The sequence below is a fragment of the Amblyomma americanum genome, chromosome 7 (assembly GCF_052857255.1).
Source record: "Amblyomma americanum isolate KBUSLIRL-KWMA chromosome 7, ASM5285725v1, whole genome shotgun sequence".
Lineage (NCBI taxonomy): Eukaryota > Metazoa > Arthropoda > Arachnida > Ixodida > Ixodidae > Amblyomma > Amblyomma americanum.
The window spans coordinates 181627612-181646938 of record NC_135503.1 but is presented as its reverse complement, the minus strand read 5'-3'; positions in this window follow the sequence as shown (position 1 = coordinate 181646938).

Genomic DNA, 19327 nt, shown 5'->3' with positions numbered 1-19327 from the left:
TCCTTGTGCCAATGTATAGCGTGCCAACCTGAAGAAGAACAGAAGAAGGTTAAGTTCAGAGACAACTTTGGTCACGAGCAGTAATACAGCAGTATCTACAAAAACAAGACAATAAATAAACACAAGAGCATGCTAAGCGTGCAAACAAAAGCCCCAATGAAACAAAAATATTCAGAATCATGGTACTTATCATTAGAACCAGCCACAACTCTGACATTTCGTTCAGCAAAGACTACAACTAAACCTCAACCCTGAAAACCCTGGGTAATTTTAAGTAGTCACTTTTATTATTCTTGTCCTAATACGGCTGGAAAAGGAGCATCAAACAAGCCCACTTTCGCCGAGTAGCCAGTGTAGGCCATTTCACTTGGCTGTGGAGGGCTGTGACACTCTGATAACTAGAATATTTTGAGTGTACACAAACCTAAGTGCTATATTCTGTTCGTTTTCTAATGCATCACTAAGACGTACTTAGCACTATATTAGCTATCTGTTCTCTTGCTGTAACTGTCGATCTTTCAACAAGCTATCATGAACAACTGATGTGCATTAAAACCTCAAAGCAGCAATTATATTGCAGTTTTAGTGTGCCCCATGTGCTTTCAATCCTAAACCCTACTTGTGATTTGTTTATGTGGTTTAACGTCCTAAAGCAGCCCAGGTTATGTGTAGCTTCTCAGTGCTTGTGGGAGTTGTCATGGAAGCAAAAGCCAGCGGTAGTTCTCGGCCAGCTATAATCATGCACTGGAGTGCCATTCATAAACATGCACTGACGTGCTACTTAGAAAAAGGACTGTAAACATTATCACAGGATACCAAAGCTGATGTCGCAGCAAATGCAGAGATAAATTGGCATTTTGTAGCGTTCAAAGACAGTTGCGATTTTGAGCGCCAGCACTGGATGGAATCCAAGTTTCGCTGAAGTTTTAACGCATCAGTGGAACTTTTCACAACATGGTAAACGACACAGTTGTCAGCATATAGGCGAGCTTTGCAGTTAAGATCCAAAACAATATCATTGATATAAATTAGAAAAAGAAGGGGTCCAAGAACAGACCCCTGCGGTACACCTGAGGAAGCATTTATATAATCTGAGTACGAACCATTAATCAAAACACGCTGCATGCTACGCTGAAGATACGCTGGAAGCCAATCGATGAGAGTGGGGCGCAGACCAAGACACCTTAACTTATGCAATAATAGTAAATGAGGTACAGAGTCAAATGCTTTCTTAAAATATAGAAATACGCAATCTATTTGAGAGCCACGGTCAAAGGAAGAACACATATCATTACTAAACTCTAGCAACTGAGTACTACAGGAAAAACCTGAACTGTAGCAATGCTGGACTTCTGTAAAATACTCATGAGAGTCAAGGTATTTTATGACTGCGCTATATATTATGTGCCCCAACGTTTTACAGCACACACTGGTTAAAGAACTCGGTCGATAATTACCAACAGAGCTTTTTGAACCACTTTTATGCACTGGTTCCACATTAGCATTTTCCAGTCATTTCGCAGAGACGCAGAGTTAAGAGATACTCGGAACAAGGTCACTAAGTAATGAGAGATTTCATTCGCGCATGACTTCATAACAAAGTTAGGAACACCATCAGGACCACTGGCAGAAGATGAATTGATATCACTAAGCAATTTTAGCACAAATTTCTTAGTAAAGACCCATTCAGACAAGGTTTCAGTGACAGATTCACGAGTTAATGAAGTTCTCCGACGTACCTTGGCGCAAAAGCAGACTGAAAAAAAGCATTAAAGCAGCATGCCTTATCACCATCATCAGTAATAACTTCACCATCGAGGTCTAAATTCGGGATTCAAACTGGTTCACGTCCGTTGTGTTTCAAAAACGTCCACCATTATTTGGGGTTATTACAAACACAGAAACACACCGCAGCTCGTTCTCTGAGTAGCCAGTGTAGGCGATTTCACTTGGCTGTGGAGGGCTGTGACACTCTGATAACTGGAATATTTGGAGTACACAACCGAAGTGCCATATTCTCTTCGTTTTCTAATGCATCACTAAGACATACAAGCACTAAGGCAATATAATAGCTATCTATTCTCTTGCTGTAAGTTTCGATCCTACAACAAGCTATCATGAACAGCTGATGTGCATTAAAACCTCAAAGCAGCAATTATATTGCAGTTTTTGTGTGCCTAATGTGCTCTCAATCCTAAACCCTACTTGTGATTTGTTTATGTGGTTTAACGTCCCAAAGCAGCTCAGGTTATGCTTAGCTTCACAGTGCTCGTGGGAGTTGTCATGGAAGCAAAGGCTAGCGGTAGTTCTCGGCCAGCTATGACCATGCAGTGGAGTGCCATTCATCAACATACACTGACGTGCTACTTAGAAAAAGGACCATAAGCATTATCGCAGGATACAAAAGCTGATGTCGCAGCAAATGCAAGTTGTATGCAAACAGCACCAAGCTATGCATCGAAGTAAAGGGGGTCTCTTGCAGATTTCTGCGAGGAGATGGATGAATTTAGAAGACCTAAAAGCTTGTCCTCCTAAACTTTAATGGTTAATATCGTAATTTTACATCTGTTAAACTTAGCCATGAACATCATCTTATCTCTTAACTGCTTCCTAAGATAGAGCGGTATTTGTTGAACACAGAAACACACAGTAGCTCATTATTCGTTGTCCCTCATTGAATACGCACTGGCTACTTGGTCAAGAACACCTCACACAATGTCCTGCACGTCATGCACTATGGCATTACACTAGGTTATGTCAGGTTCTCGTACACATAGCAGAGTCCAAGTGCCTGTCCTGGCCAAAACTGTTCAAGACAGTGAGGTAAAAATGTTGCAAGCCATGAATAGTCAGCATTACAACTTCATACGTTTCCCCTCAAGCCCCTTGGTGGCTTTTCAGACCTCCTTTATCACCTTTTAAAAAGTTACCACTCAGCTTGGCTCCCTTTTTGAGTCAAATTCATGCGCACTGGTTTCCCTGGAACCCTTGGTAGCTTTCTAGAGCACCAAAAACGCATGCACGTCTCAACACCAACGTTTTCTTTACCTCTGCTACTTGGGATCAACATACTATAATTGGTTATTGCACACGGTTTCATTAGCCAACTCAAAAATTTAACTGAATGATAATTTTGTCATTTGGCTATGGTGTTGGCAACATGTTTATGTTATGCGAAAAATTCCGATGATCTCTGTGATGTAAACGCACATGAATAACCTCATGTATTCTAAATCCATCCACAGCCGTCTACTACGGCATTCTGCTAAGTCTACGTGTTGCCTGAGGATCTCGAACCCTAGGTACCTTTTCTGTCTTGAGGGCCTGAGCTTCTACACATTTTTTGCATCTAAGTTGGACAAGAAGCTTCAGCGTTTTTATTTACAGCAGTGCTGAAGCCAGCCTTCCTCAAGAGCCGGAATGACAACAAATTAGGAAGTAGCGATTATATTGCAGTTTTTCATGTCTCACGTGACTTGTAAGTACACGTTGATGTCTGTCACCACTTCGGGCACTTTTGAGTCCGCTCCTAGACACTCTTAGAGCGTGTGGGGCTAGCGGTCTTGATCACAGAGGAGATGCCCTCGACTCCGCGCGGCAAGCTCAGCCGGAGACCAGCTACTAAGTGACAAGGGGGTTGGTTGTTTGGTGCCCAGCTTTCGCCGGTGGCAAGCCAGAGAATGGGTCGGAGCCAAAGGTTCACAAAACAAAACAGTTTATTCAGCTAAGAGACGATACAATGTATTTCACAATCACTCGTACGAGCAGATACGAAGTGATATACAAATACAATGCAACTCGTGCAAAGTAGCAATAGAGAAAGATACAATTCAACAAAATCTTTGCACCTAAAGTGCACAAATGCAGAGAGACAATCAAACAAAACACAATTTGTTCACCGGGCACTGCGACAGTCCGACGACCTCAGGAGCCCGACGGGGCCGCCTCGCAGGTTGGCGCACGGTGCCTCATTGGTCCGGGCTGGCCGAGTGGTATTCTCCCGGGAGTCGAGCGAGCGCGCTTCTCGGAAGCTTGAACGGCGACTTGGGCTAACCGCTAACAGACAGCGGTAGAAGCCCCTCATTTATAGGCGCAGTCCGCGTCTGTTTGTTCTCCGCGCCCGCGCCAGGGCAGGCGCGCACATACACGCAGCTTCAACTGCACAAACTCCTTCTCCTTCTTGCGCCGGGCGCGCGACCCCATTGGTCGAGCGCGGAAACCACTTCCTAGAACAATCTAGGTCATTCGCGGCACGCTGACTCATCGGTGCAGGAGCTAAGGGGAGAGGGTATCAGTTTTGCGCAGCCAAGGTTACTCCCTTTCCGTCGACAACGAACAAAAACTTCTCCGACGTTCGAGAAAAATCGACGCCGCGCGTGTCTATGTTTACTTTGGCGCACCACCGGCGAGCTGAGTGAAAAGCCCACGCACGGTTTACGCGCTCTCCGGGAGTTCTTCCCCGATGTTCTTTTTGTTTTGTTTTACTTTACCGCGCGCAAGCGCGATTGCTTAGGCGCAGCGCCGGTTTTTTTTTCGAAAATGCGCCGAATTTTGTAACGTCACAGTCCTCTTTTGCTTTTGAAACCGAAATCGAAACACCGCGAAAAAGAAATGCGATTATAGATTATTTATCATCGTAGGAGAATACCAGGTGGTAATCCAAGTATAATAAAGCCTCACACACCATTACAAACAAGAAAACGCGCACCAAAGAATTTAGGTGTCTATACCCCTTTAACTGACAGCCGCCACGGTGGCTGAGGGGTTACGGCTCTCGGCTGCCGGCCCGAAAGACGCTGGTTCGATCCCGGCCGCGGCGATCGAATTTCGATGGAGGCAAAACTCTACAGGCTCGTGCACTGTGCGATGTCAGTGCACGTTAAAGAACCCCAGGCGGTAGAAATCTTCGGTGTCCTTCAATACGGCGTCTCTCATAGCCTGAGTCGCTTTGGGACGTTAAACCCCCATAAACCAAACCAAACCTTTAACTGACAGTCTGGCTTAGCATGCGCATTCCTATGCTTTTTGAGCGACACTTGCCAGGCTGGCGCAGTTTAGACAAAAGATGTGCATTCCTTTCCTCTAAGGCGCACCTCATTGTGCACAAAAAATGGTTTATTGCCTTTGATGCTACATTGTAGCACTTATGAAGTTCGCTGAGAGACTCGAAGTTGCCTTCAACTGCCTTCTTCAAACTCTCCACAGTGAATTTGGCTCCAAAAGGCCACCCTCAATGGCAAGAAACAGCTGCTCGCACATGTCCAGCACTAGCTTCAGAAGATGCTCCGAAGGAACCTTAAGAGGGTTTCGCCCTTTCCTAGTGTAACACTTGAGCGCCATCAGCTCAGGAACCTCCTTACTTTGATTTATGATGCTAGCATGGAACTGCTGACACAGCTTGTATGTGTGTGTCGCAGCATATGCAACAAAACCAGCAAAGTATTCAAGGCTGTCTTCTTCCTCTTTGCATAACTGTAGCACACCATCTAGACTCATGTCCACGATAGTGTCAATGAATGGCTCGGTTGCCTCCTGTCTACTCATCAAAAAGGCTAGGAGGTCATGTGATTCGTCAGTTGAGTACGAGCCGTGACGACTAGGCTGAGAACATTGTGCGAGAATAATTATTTTTGATGTGCTCTAAACTCTCTTGCCCGTGGAATTGGCGACTTTAGTCTCACAGTGCTGAACAGGTTTTCTAGAGCATCCTGGCTGAGCCTGCTCAACATCAAGAACTTAAAGTTCTCCTCCACAATGTAGTATTGACTCAACTGCAGGCACACAATGTGGAGAGTACACCTGTTTGAAAAGGCTTCCATGACTCTTCCGAGCTTGTCCATGATGGACAAATTGACTACATAATCAGATATTCGGACAGGAAGGTCTTAGCGTCATCTGCTTTCTGGGGGCAGATTTCACTGAGAGCAGTTCTCCTTGACAGTAAATTCGAGATGGTCTTTGCCTTTCATCGGAGGGGCACAGGACCTCTCCAAACGTGAATTCGACGGTGTTGAAGGAGCAGACGATGATCGAAACCAGATGAAGGAGACGAAGAGAAAATATCTTTACAGGATGTACATTGGCAAACTGCGCAACAAGTTGAGTCACACAGACAAACTGTAACTTAAAAGAAAATATCTTACACAGAGAAACTCGACAAGACCTTACTCATCGACCCGAGGTGAGAGTCTAGGTCTGTAGAATTGCGTGCCACTAAACGGAGCCTCTACCTCAACTAGGCGAGACTGGCCTCCAATGATTTTACATCAAATTTTAGAGCTTTTCCAAACAAAGAAGTTAGGGCGGTCATAATTCGAAGCCCACCCTAAGCTTCGATAACCAATGGAGGTAGCCACAGCAAGTGAAGGTTGGACCCAACTTCGAGCCCGGGGCTTGGCTAAAAAGAAAAAGAAACATACAGAAAACATTCTGAAAGCCCTCTCCCCCGGGGGGGGGGACTTCTCGCCCTTATTGCTTGATGCTGTCCCCTTCCCTGCCGCACCCGCGCGTCGTCTCTCGAAGGATGAAGCTTTTTTTTCAGCTAATTGGCAGGACCACTAATCCACTGGCTCGCCGCTGGATTGTCAGACGGCGGAGAACCGCGACGATTCGGTGCCATCGAGAATGCAAAAAAAGAAAAAAAATGGGCCCATCGCGGAATGCGAGGTGGTTCGCATTCTGACGTAGGCCGGAGGCCCGCAATGACCGCAAACTAAGGGAATAAAAAAAAATGTACGCGTTTATGAAGCGCGGCCTTACATCGACCATGAGCTCATTATGGTAAACCACCTGAAAACCTGCTCCTTAGAAAAAGTCGTTGTTAGGTCTTCCTTAGACAGGCGGTCATTTTGGACTAGGTACCGCAGGCCCGCAGCAGCGGAGTGGTACAAAAGAGCATGCGCCGATACCACATTTATTTTTCAAAATGATTTGGGTCCAAGTCACGCTGTTTCAAATGGGACATCACTTTGAGATTATGGGGGTTATTGTTATAACGCTCAAAGGGCTAGAAGCAGTAGTCGCTCTCTAACACCAGCGTACCAGCCCTAGCAGGCAGAGCTGTGACCCGCGGTGCGGTAAGTCGCAACCACAGTGGATTCAGGCCAGAGGGGACAAACACGAGTATTCTACTCGGATGAGCGTTTATTGCTCCCGAGCAACACAATTAGCAGCAAGAAACAAAGCAACCGCCGCAACGAGGGAGTGTTCCGCTCGCGTACGGGGGTGAAATGCAAAAGAAGGGTGGAACGCACACAAAATGGTAGGGGAGGAAGGTTCCGCTCACATCGCGTGGCTCCTCGCTCACGGCCCGCGGCGGTCAATTCACACGCGGTGGCCGGGCGATAACGGCAGCGTTCTTTGTGGCAGATATGCGTACGTGCGTACGCACAGCTCTTGCCAGAAGACAAGCGGGACCCGGGAGAACCGCGCGACCGCACCTTCTCCCGGGCTGTGGAGAAGAGGCCTGTTGTGATAAGAGGGGAAAGAGGGAAAGTCTCCGCGGCGGCGTCGCTACGGGGACGCGAAAGGAAGCGGGAGCGGCGTAAGTGCCCTCCCTCGCAAACCTCCTGTTGCAAATGGGTTGCAAGCCCCAAGGGTAGCGTTGGCCTGGCGGCCTGGGGCAAAGCTGGAAACATCCGAAGGTCCCGGCAAAGGATGAGTCGTCTGGCAACAGAACAACTTGTTTATTCTGGCATCGCAAAAGAGCAGCCGGTCAGGGCGACCACGTTACTCGAAGGAAGAAATCGAAGTCTCTCTTTGGCGTCCGGGGCAGCGGCTTTTATACCCTCGGAGTCGAGGGCAAGAAGGAAAGGTTCTGGATGAGGCGCCCGATACGGCGACGCTCGAACATGTTCAGACGTGACGTGCGCGTCCGCCGGGCCGGCGCCGGTCAGACCTCCTCGCCTCCCAGTTGGGGAGCTCCTCTCCCCGGCTGCCGCGCTTTGAAAAGCGTGGGCACCAACATGCACACACACACACGCACACACGAAGACACGTGGCATTGAAACCTGCCTGGACGCGCTTGGCGGGAGGCGTTACGGCCGCACTGAACGGGCCCAAAATGACCGCCACTTTGAACGAAGCCCCGGCGTCCGTTGCATCCGCGCCGGCTATACCGCGCGTCGTAGGCGAAACGTAACAGACCGCCCCGCGGGGAGAAGGAGATCCCGATGGTCAGGGGACTGCATCCGCTGTCCAGAGGGATGTCGCTCGATGATGCTCGTAATCGAATCCGGTCGTCCCTCGACGTTGCTTGAGCGCAGCGCACAGAGAAGGCCTCGTTTTCAGGTTCAGGATCACACAGGACACTGCAAAGTCACTTCGGGAGAGTTGCCATTTTTGTGCTCGTTCCCAACAAGCGTTAGAACTACGCCGAAACGCAACCGCTCAGTTAGCAAGTACGAGACAACCCTCACTAAGCTCTGCCAGGCTCTATCCCCTTTTATACTACTGCCTAGTTCCTTACAGTAGTCAAGCAGCACTCAGAACGCGTCCACAAATTGGAAAATTGCACTAGAAAGCACATAATCACTTTGAAACACTAAACAAAAGCAATATGTTAAAAATCCTGCCTCAGGAATAAAACATCAGTAACAAACAACTTTGAGGCGGATTCCTACGTTAGGGGCTTCGACTTAAGCCATCGGCGTTACCGTTGAGACTCCACTTTTTGTAACGCACCTCAAAGGAATATGGTTGCAAAGCGAGGCTCCAGCGCAGGAGGCGGCCATTTTTGGGAGAGATGGTCTGCAGCCATTGGAGAGGGCAGTGATCCGTCTCAATGATAAACCTCGAGCCGGCTAGGTAGCATGACAATTTCTGAACGGCCCACACGAGACACGCACACTCTTTCTCGGTGGCGCTGTATGCCTGCGCACGACAGGTCAGCTTACGACTAGCATACAGGACGGCGTGTTCCACTTCTCCATTGTCCCTTTGGCACAGTACAACGCCCATGCCTCGCTCACTAGCATCGCACTGAACAACGAACCCTTTTGTGTAGTCTGGCGATCGTAGCACAGGTTGGCTTGTTAGGGCGCTCTTTAAGGCGCTAAAAGCTCTTTCCTTTGTCTCGCTCCAGACGACTGTTTGGGGCTCTGTTTTTCTTAGAGCATCTGTCAGGGGAGCCACGATATCGGAGTACCTGGAGATGTACCTCTGATAGTAGCCGGCGACACCTAAGAACGACCGAATATCGGTCTTCGTGCGCGGTTGCGGGAAGTCTCGCACAGCGGCCACCTTTATTTCAGAGGGGCGGCGACGACCCTGTCCAATCACGTGACCGAGGTAGACAACCTCGGCCTGTGCTAATTGGCACTTGGGAGCCTTGACTGTCAAGCTCGCTTCGCGCAGGCGGGTTAGCACTGCCCGCAAGTGTGCCATATGCTCAGACCAGGATGCGGAGAATATCGCTACGTCGTCTAAATACGGTAAAGCGAATTCTTCCTGTCCCCGCAACACTTTGTCCATGAGGCTTGAAAAGCAGTATGGCGCGTTCTTCAAACCAAAACTCAAAACTTTAGGACGGAATGTTCCCATTGGTGAAATGAACGCCGCATACCTACTAGCCTCTTCTGTAAGTGGAACCTGCCAATAACCCCTGACAAGATCTAGGGTGGAAATAAACTGAGCGCTACTAACTTTCTCAAGGCGCTCCTCGATGTTAGGGATCGGATAAATTTGATCCTTAGTGATGGAATTAAGCCTGCGGTAGTCGACGCAAGGACGAGGTTCCTAGCCCGGTACCTCAACTAAAATCAAAGGGGAGGTATAATCACTCTCACCCGCCTCAATAACACCGAGCTGTAGCATTTTCTTTACCTCACCCTCCATAATATCGCGCTGGCGGGGTGACACCCGGTACGCCTTGGATCGTACTGGCTCTGGGGAGGTAAGTTCTATATCATGAGTAAGGACAGAAGTCCTACCAGGCCTCTCAGAGAACTGACCTTGAAACTCTTGTAAGAGTTGGTGTAGTTCGGTTTTCTGCTCAGCCGACAGCGGTGCTTTAATGATTAAGTCACTAATGACCTGATCAGTGCCTTCCCTGTTCGTCACTGAGCCTAGTCCCGGAAGCTCGACCGGTAGCTCTTCTAACTTTCCCGTGTCGGGCATTTCCTCTCCAGTACCTGGTGCCTTCAACGCTACAGGCTCAATTTTATTCAGTTCGGACGTGCTCTGAATATCAGCTTGCTGCGCCTCCGACCCTTTCTCATTGTTCGACAACGTCGGCCCCGCAACTACCGCCTTTGCAGCGAGCTCCCGAACTCTCGATCTGGTTAAGGCCTGAACGCTAGCCTCACCAAACAAAAGCCCCTTCTCGCGCAGGAGGTGATCGGACCTGTTCGAAAATAGGTAGAGGTACTGAGGGAGGGGGGGGGGGCAGCATAGATGACACTACGGCCTCCGTCTCAAGTGCTCCGAAAGGTCCTTCAATAAGCACTTTTGCTACGGGCAGACACACGCTATGAGCTTCCACGGCTTGTTTGATTCATGCGCACTCGCCCGTGAACATATCGGGTTCTACGTAAGAGGGGTGAACTACATCCATTGTAGCTGCGGAATGACGAAGCACTCGGCACTCTTTCCCGTTCACGAGGAAGTCTCGCATGTAAGGCTCGAGAAGCTTCATGTTCTCGTCAGTGCTGCATAATGACAAAAACACGACTTTTGTTTTTGTTTCAGGACACTGCGCCGAAAAGTGACCCGGCATCTGGCACGTATAACACACGCGCGCTTGCCTCCTCTCGAACCGCTTTCTGCGTTCGGCTTCGGCTGCCGCCGTCTCCTTACGTTCGGTCGGACTGCTTTCACTCGCATCCGCACTACTTGTGTCCCCCCTTGCTCTCATGGGTGTGAACTTCGGCCTCTCAGACTTGGAGCCCAATTCACCCTTTTGACCGTCCTTAGCTCCGCGAGCCCGACGCGTCACAAACTTCTCGCCTAGCTCGGCGGCTTTAGCCACTGTACTAACGTCTGGCCTATCCAAGACCCAGTACCGCACGTTCTCAGGTAACCGACTATAAAACTGTTCTAGCCCGAAACACTGCAGAATTTTCTCGTGGTCACCAAACGCTTTCTCTTCTTTGAGCCACTCCTGCATGTTTGACATAAGCCTGTAGGCAAACTCTGTATATGACTCACTTCTGCCTTTTTCATTTTCCCGAAACTTCCGACGGAACGCCTCCGCTGACAGCCTGTACTTTTTTAGCAGACTCGATTTCACTTGGTCGAAATCCTCTGCCTCCTCTCTCTTCAAGCGAGCGACTACGTCGGCAGCCTCGCCGGGTAACAAAGTGAGCAAGCGCTGTGGCCACGTTTCCCGAGAGAACCCCTGCTTCTCGCACGTTCGCTCAAAGTTAACGAGGAACAAACCAATGTCCTCTCCAAGCTTAAATGGCCGCATCAGGTCAGTCATTTTGAACGATACTCTTTCTCCTCCACCGTGTGCCTGACTTCCATTACGAGCGCGTTCCATCTCTACCTCGAGACGCTTCATTTCCAAAGCGCGCTCTTCTTTCTCTTTATCTTTTTGTTCTTTACGTTCGCGCTCGTCTTTCTCTTTTTGCTCTTTACGTTCGCGCTCCTCTTTTTGCTCCCTCTCCTCAATGGTCTCAAGGCATTCCGACAGCTCGTCATCCTCAGCCTCCAACTCAAGAATAGCACTTAGAAGTTCTGGTTTTCTGAGTTTGTCTGAGACATCCAGACCCAGCTCTCTTGCAAGCTCCAGCAATTTCGGTTTGCGCAACGACTTCAAATCCATGGCTGCTCCGAATGCTGCTTTCTCTACTGCCTACTATTGCCTTGCCGCAAACTAACCCGGCAGCAACGACAACACAATTACCAGCTCTGTTTCTGACACTAACAAAAGCCTGGCAAAACTCAGAAGAAGAAAGTCCCGCACTCACCAAAGCTCGCAGCCAAGAATTCAGCGCAGTCGTTCCGCTGCAGGCAACCAGTCATCACACAGGGCTCGTTGCACTGCTCCCGGATGGTCGTTGTGCTGCTCAGCATACAGTTGACCGCATATCTTCGCTGCTGGCCTCCGTTGTCGGGATCTCACCGCTGGCAACCAGTTGTTGCAAAAGGGTTGCAAGCCCCAAGGGTAGCGTTGGCCTGGCGGCCTGGGGCAAAGCTGGAAACATCCGAAGGTCCCGGCAAAGGATGAGTCGACTGGCAACAGAACAACTTGTTTATTCTGGCATCGCAAAAGAGCAGCCGGTCAGGGCGACCACGTTACTCGAAGGAAGAAATCGAAGTCTCTCTTTGGCGTCCGGGGCAGCGGCTTTTATACCCTCGGAGTCGAGGGCAAGAAGGAACGGCTTGGGAAGAGGCGTCCGATACGGCGACGCTTGAACATGTCCAGACGTGACGGGCGCGTCCGCCAGGCCGGCGCCGGTCAGACCTCCTCGCCTCCCAGTTGGGGAGCTCCTCTCCCCGGCTGCCGCACTTTGACAAGCGTGGGCACCAACATGCACACACACACACACGCACACACGACGACACGTGGCATTGAAACCTGCCTGGACGCGCTTGGCGGGAGGCGTTACGGCAGCACTGAACGGGCCCAAAATGACCGCCACTTTGAACGAAGCCCCGGCGTCCGTTGCATCAGCGCCGGCTATACCGCGCGTCGTAGGCGAAATGTAACACTCCCGAACAGCGCTCGCATAACATCGCGTGATAACTACGCTCGGCCGTTACTATGGGACAGGGGGTTCGCTTGTATCCCCACATCCCCTCTCCTTAAAGCTGCCCTACGGCCGAGAAGCCACAGTGTTCACCGAGGGGCATAGGCGCCTCAGCCACATGAGTGCCATGTGATCAGTCTCAATCACGAAGGCGACTCCGTCAACATAATAGTCGAACTTCCGCAGAGAGAAGATAATCGCGAGGCATTCCTTTTCTATCACGGAATAGTTTCTCTGATCGGCTAGCGAACGCCACCGGTCTCAGGCTACCTTCGTGCTCTTGAAGCAGGAGACCTCCTAAGCCCCGGTCACAACCGTCCGTGTGGATCACAATTCCCTGTTCAGGTCAGGCAGCCTCAGCTCTGTGGTATCCGCGAGTGCGCAAGTGAGCTGGCGTAGTGCCGCCACTTGCTCGGGTCCCCAATGCCACTTCACACCTTTCCTCAACAATGCCGTTAAAGGGGCTTGCAGAGCTGCGCAATCTGGGATAAACTGACGGTAAAGTTCACCAACCACAGAAAACGTCTCAGTCCGCCTATGTCTGTCGGCGACGGGAACTGCAATATAGCCCGCAGCTTGTCCTCGCACGCCAAAAGACGTCCTTTCTCTAGCGTGAACCCCAAAAGTGTTATTCGGGTCGCCGCTATCTGGGTCTAGTTCGGGTTCAGAGTGATTCCCGCTGACCTCAGCCTTTCCAGTACGTCCCTGAGATTGCGTAAGTTCTCATCAAAAGTTGCCGAATACATGACAATGTCATCCAGGTAAGCAAAAGCATGGTGCCACCTTGCATCGCCTAGGACACGGTCCATCAGACGCTGGTACGTCGCGGGCACTCCGACCAGGCCGAAAGGCATTCGGGTAAACTGGAAAAGTCCCCTGTGACAAGGGAAAGCTGTTTTCTCTGGGTCACTGTGAGTCATCTCCACCTGAAAGTATCCTCTGCTGGCATCGAGCGTTGTGAAGTACTTCGCACCACCAACATTAGACACGATCGAGGGAATGCTGGGAAGTGGGTATGCATCCTTCCGCGTCACCTCGTTCAGGCGTCGATAGTCCACACAAAGGCGGGTAGTTCTATCCTTTTTGGGCACCAGCACCACTGGAAACCCCAAGGGGCTGTTTTAACGTTCCACAACGCCTGTGTCGAGAAGTTCGTCCGGAGCGTTATCGAGCGCTTTCCTCTTAGTCAAGCTGACTGGCCGAGGATTGCACTTCCATGGAACGGCGTCGCCTATCTCAATTTTGTGCCTAACCAGCGTAGTGCAGCCAGGCCGCTCCGTGAATACAGCGTCGTATTCGTTAAGGAGCAGAGACAAGCGCGCTTTTTCCTCCCCCGACAAACCGCCTGAGTTGTTCAGGAGCGGGTGGGAAGGCCTGCATGCCGCCGCGGCGCAGAGTGCCGCCGCAGGGGGGACAGAGGGTCGCACGGGAAGGGAGGGGTTCCCTTCCGCGCTTTTCCTCTCGGCGCGGTTGACCGGCTGGTATGGCAGCTCGGCCGAAGGCGTTTCGAGGGGAGTTTTCGGGCGATCATTGCGTACGTCTGCGCGCGTAGCATCGGAAAGCGAATGTGCTTCTGATGCTTTTGGGGGTTTAACGAAAGGCTGCAGGGTGCCGCATGCTCGCTCCCTATATCCTCCGTTGCAGACGTCACAAACAATGCCCGTCTCGGCGAGGAAGTCTAGAATAATTGGAACTGATAGGCCGGGGAGGTGAGCGAAGCGATGGCGCCTCACTCGTTTCTACCACCGCACCACAAGCCGCGCGGCACCGCTCGCGTGTGCTGTGCCCCTGGCAAATTTGAAAGTGAGGTTGCTCGCTCGCAGTCGGAGTCCGTTCCGACGGAGATGCTCGCATACCTCGTCGCCAAACAGGGATGCGCTCGCTCCAGTGTCCAGCAAAGCCATGAACTTACGTCGAGCAACCGTAAGCGCAATAAGTGGGACTGGCGTGTAGCTGGGTGGTTCCAAACGACAAGCCACTAGGAGTTCGTGTGAGCCACTGAACACTGCTGTTGACGCCGCCGGCTGTGCAGTGTTGCTCACCGGCGGCTCCGTTCGTTTCCCGAAAGCGCGTGCTCTCGGTTCACGGGGCGTCTCCATTCCCGGGCGTAGTGCCCTCGTTGGTTGCACCGGTAGCTGAGGGTGTTCGGCCGCTGCCGGGCGGGGCAGTTGTCGCCTCGCGCCGGTTGACAGTTCCCCCGTCCCTGCCGGGCGTACCGTCGCAGTTACCCTTTGCACTAGCGTCCTCGGGTCGGCATGTCGGCCCCGATTCTGTGTACCTTGGCTACGTGCAGCGTTTGCTGCCCGCAAAACATACGTGTACGCGTCGAGAGCTCGGTCATACAATTCCCAACCGTCTCTCAGTTGCCCGTCACTGAATGCAACCGTTTCGGCACCCCGAGAACGAATGTGAAAAGTGTCGCCATTCCAGGCGCATCGCGGCTCATGTGCCTGCGACGCTGGCGGTGGTGGCCGATACGCGCTGGAGGCGAGTATATACGCCTGCATGCGCTTGGCTGCCGAGGCGAGTTCGTCCAAATCCGTGAACTGCATGCCTCATAGGTAGGCTGCGAAGGTAGGGTGAGCTTGTCGCGTGACGCGCTCTACCTTCTCGCCGTTCGGAGCTGAGGGGTCTGCGATACGATAAAGTTCGTCCATCGCCCTCACGTACTCAAGCAAGGATTCGTCCGGATGCTGAGTACGCAGCTCCAACTCGCGCCGCAGACGACGGTCGTAATCTACGGGCAAGAACTCCTCGCGAAACCTCGCTGGAAATTCCTCCATTGTGCGTGGCCGGCGGCCAGTAAGGCTTAACCAGTGGGCAGCCTGATCAGTCAGTGGACAGGCACGACACGCGCCAAAACCTCGCTATCGGTAAGCCTCGTCGCCTGCTGGTCGGTCAGCATATGATCTAGGTACTCGTTGGCAGTGACAAGATCATGATAGCCGCCGTAGCTGGAAGGTCTACCCGTAGCCTAGGTCTCGCCTCTGGAGCGGCTGTTGGCAGGTTGTTCTGCACGATACCCGTGAGGCTCTCTATGAGGCGCAAGGCGTTGCGCAAAACAGCCTGTTGGGGGTTGGCCTGGCAAAGAAGTTCTGGCTGAGGGGCCGCGTGGGATGAGCAAGGCTGTGCAGGTTCCGCCGCGCTCTTCGTACCTGGCGGCATAGCGCTTGGCGAGAACTGCCTTGCCTCGCCGCTCGTCGGAGCCAGTGTGTCGCGTGAATCACCGCTCGGCACAAACGATATTAGATCGCAGGGGCTAGTGTCAGCCTCTGCGAATACGCCAGCAGTAGTTGTTACAGTCGTGTCCACATGTTGCTGAGATGCCATATCGGGCAACCACAGTAGGGACTGGAACTCAATCCCGCTCGCCGCCATGGGTAGCCTGTGTGTCGACAGTCGCTCACAGAGACACTCGGTTTGTCACACCTCTGGCCCCACGTTGGGCGCCAAGAGTATGGGGGTTATTCTTGTAATAACGCTCAAAGGGCTAGAAGCAGTAGTCGCTCTCTAACACCAGCGTGCCAGCCCTAGCAGTCAGAGCTGTGACCCCCCACCCACGGTGCGGTAAGTCGCAACCACAGTGGGTTCAGGCCAGAGGGGACAAACACGAGTATTCTACTCGGATGAGCGTTTATTGCTCCCGAGCAATACAATTAGTAGCAAGAAACAAAGCAACCGCCGCAACGAGGGAGTGTTCCGCTCGCGTACGGGGGTGAAATGCACAAAAAGGGTGGAGCGCACACAAAATGGTGGGGGAGGAAGGTTCCGCTCACCTCGCGCGGCTCCTCGCTCACGGCCCGCGGCGGTCGGTTCACACACGGTGGCCGGGCGATAACGGCAGCGGTCTCCGTGAAGGTGGTGAATTGAGCGGTAAAGCGCTTGCGGATTACCTTAACAATCATTTTGTGAGTATTGCAAATCCTTGTGACTATCCTCCAGATACAACTGGAATCTCCACTAGTACAATGAAAACAATATACCTTCAGCCTACTGATGAGCAGAAGATTTATAACACTTTCATGTTGCTCCGAAACAGTAAGGCGCTTGATATTGAAAACATTCAAATCAGCCGATAAAGTATGTATTGACCTTACTTACATCCGTACTTGCTTACATATTTAATTTAATACTGGATTCGGGCGTCTTTCTTTCCTGAAAAAATGAAATGTGCCAGGGTTTCTGTAATCTTCAAGAGCGGCGACCCAAACTTGGCAACAAACTATCGCCCAATTTCAGTCCTCCCTGTATTTTCTAAGGCACTAGAAAAAATCATTTTTGCTCGTATAACTAACTTCTTTAACAAAGAAAACATAATAACAAATGCACAGTTCGGTTTTAGGAAGGACAGATCGACGGAAACTGCTTTCCTAACATTAAAAGAAAATATTTTACGAAACATAGAAAGTAATTTGTTCTCGTTGGCTGTTTTTATAGATTTCAGCAAGGCTTTTGACTGTCTGGACCATAACATTCTTCTATCCAAAATACAAGCTTACGGGATCCGCGGCACGTGTCTAGCTTTGCTGAAATGCTACCTCAGCAACCGGTTTCAGAGAGTGTTTGTCAAAAACTGCAGCTCTTCCCTTTTTCCGATAAAGGGTGGCGTACCCCAGGGAAGTGTGTTAGGTCCGCTGTTGTTCAATACATACGTTAATGACTTGGTGAATATTGATAATACAGTAAAACTAGTGATATATGCTGATGATAGTACTATTATTATTTCTGGCCCAAATGCTGATGGTTTAATCATGCAATGTAATGAATTTTTAGCTAAGCTATCCACATGGTCCAAGTTAAACAGACTTCAAATCAATTGCACTAAAACTAAACCTATTATATTCCGCGCTAAAAACAAATTACTTGAAATGAATCACACTATAACCTATGAGCACCAAGAAATTGAAATCGTTGACAACCATAAAATATTAGGTGTACATTTTTCCTCACATCTAACCTGGGATGCTCACATTGATCACCTTCGTAAAAAACTTTCCTCGATTACAGGAGTTATATCGCGCTGTCGTACTGTACTTCCACCCAAGATAAAACTTCAAGTATATCATGCTTTGTTTAACTCTCATTTAAGATACTGCAGTCTAGTTTGGTGCACATCCACAAAAACCAATTTAAATAAACTCCTTGTTTTACACAAAAAAATCATCCGTTACATAGCAAATATTGAGCCCATGGAAACTACAAAGGGTGCATTTGAATCATTCAATATCATAAGTGTAGACAAGTTGTATGAATTTCGCCTATTACAGTCAATCTACTTTTCCTCCCCTGAAGTTACTAACCTTCTTAAGTCCTTGGCATCTTTAGAGCGACGAAATATTAGCGTGCAAACAAGCAATGTTGATGCGTGGGCAGTTCCTCATTTTCGTACATTTTATAAATATCAGTCACTTACCCATAACCTCCCTACAATACTAAACAAATATAGACACACAGTGGGCTTGAACAAAAAACAATTACATTCCTGTTTTGTGCAGTTGTGATCCATTAATTTTTGTTTGTTGTTTCCGCGTATGTGCTTTTCAGTTGTTTTATTTTGGTTTCAGTTCATTACAGGTAGCTTTATGTGATTGACATCATTATTACCTGTCACAGTAACTGTTTTATTATTTCCCTATTACTGTCTACCTATGTACTATTCATCTATTATGTTTCTATTCTTTATGCTGCTGCCTTGTAATGGTCTCTTGGGCCTCGTCAAGCTTTTGTGTAGCTTTTAGCCCAAGAGACCATCCAGTTGTCTTCTGGAAATAAATAAAGATGTAAAGATGTAAGATGTAAAGATGTATATGCGTACGTGCGTGTGCACAGCTCTCGCCAGAAGACAAGCGGGCCCCGGGAGAACCGCGCGACTGCGCCTTCTCCCGGGCTGTGGCGAGGAGTTCTCTCCGTGCTAAGAGCGGAAAAGGGAAAGTCTCCGCGGCGGCGTCGTTGCGGGGAGCTCGAAAGGAAGCGGGGCGGCGTGAGTGCCTTCCCTCGCAAACCTCCCGAATAGCGCGCGCATAACATCGCGTGATAATTTCGCGCGGCCGTTACTATGGGACAGGGGATTCGCGTGTATCCCCACAAGCTTGTGCTTGGCATCAATTTCGCACGCCTCTTTGACATACTCCAGGGAGACCTGCAAGAACCAGAAAAAGCCCGATGGTCCTCACAACAAAGTGTGCATGCATGGTTACGCTGCTGCATTTCCTATTACAGAAATACTTCTGGACTCCTTAGCTGAATGTAAAGGTAGAGGTCCACGAGGGTGAGTAGGTGCACACCGTACAAAAAGCTTGCTAGAAAATAAAAACCAACTTTTATAAAAGATAAAATAATATACCTGTTTTTTGCACTCAATTTAGAAAAAAAGGGTAAGAGAAATAGTAGTGTTCATGAAATTGCCTGTTAGAATACTTCCTTTATATTGCGGACTAACACGCTCAATTTGCCCTGCAAATACTCCAATGTGAATCAATAGGCGTCCGATATATTTCAAGCAAATGGACTGTCATGCAGAACACCATATGCACAAAAATTCAAGGTACTCTGTTCTTTGATTAGTCGCTAAATGAATAACTTTCCTGCATGGCTCGACTTGCATTGCTTTGTGAACTGTGCTACAAACACCTTGC